The sequence below is a fragment of the Echinops telfairi genome, unplaced genomic scaffold, assembly GCF_000313985.2.
Source record: "Echinops telfairi isolate 266 unplaced genomic scaffold, ASM31398v2 ScPeMD7_18;HRSCAF=68, whole genome shotgun sequence".
Taxonomy (NCBI): Eukaryota; Metazoa; Chordata; class Mammalia; order Afrosoricida; family Tenrecidae; genus Echinops; species Echinops telfairi.
The window spans coordinates 74047713-74048580 of NW_022103915.1; positions in this window are offsets into that span (position 1 = coordinate 74047713).

Sequence of the window (868 nt, forward strand, 5' to 3'; positions counted from 1 at the left end):
ACTAGGGGGGCCGGGAACGCTAGGAGGAGGTGCGGGGGCGTGCTAGGGACTTGCAAACAGCAAAACGTGTCAGGGTGGGGCCTTTTTCCCTTTGGGGGGACGGGAGTGCTCCCCCCTCTTTCCAGGATGTTGCGCTCACTGGCTGCTCCGGCGGCGCCGCGCGAGCCGGGCGAGCAAGGAGGGGAGGGGGCGGTGGAGGAAGGATGCACCGGGAGGCTTGGCGAGGACTTGGCCGGTGCAAGGGAATGACGGACAGATGAGGGTGCTTTCTTTCCCGCCCCCCTCTACACACACACACACACACACACACACACACACACACACACACACACACCACTTCCGACTCAAAGTGCAATCCGGAGAAATAGCCACCATCCAGGCAGCCTCACGCCTCCCGCCGGTTCCAGCAGCCGGGACTCCAGTCCGCATGTGCCGGAATGGGGGCGCCAAGCCTGCTTCCCCAAGCGGGACCCCTCTGGCCGGGGCCTCTGCCCACCGAGCAGCCTGGGGTTGCCAGGAGCGAGTTGGGCTTCCCCAAGAACTTGGGCGGCTCGAGGAGGGCTGGTGTGCGCCAAGGGGGGCGCGCAGGGGCGGGCGGGGTGGGGGAGAAGCGGCTTTTGTGCCCCGGAGAGTTGGTTCCGTTAGGAAGCGGGAGCTCTCCCCGCTCACAGTGGGCCGGCGGGGTGGCCCGGGGCAAACTTGAGAGGTGGGGACTGGAGGTCCGGGTGTGGGGATCCGCGGGCGCCCCGAAGACCTACGCTCTGGACTGATGAAACGAATACATTAGCGGCCACGATCGCGGCCAAGTCCGAAATTCCCACCACCGGGGAGACAAAAAGGAGCGAACACGTGCACTGCTTTCCCCGGG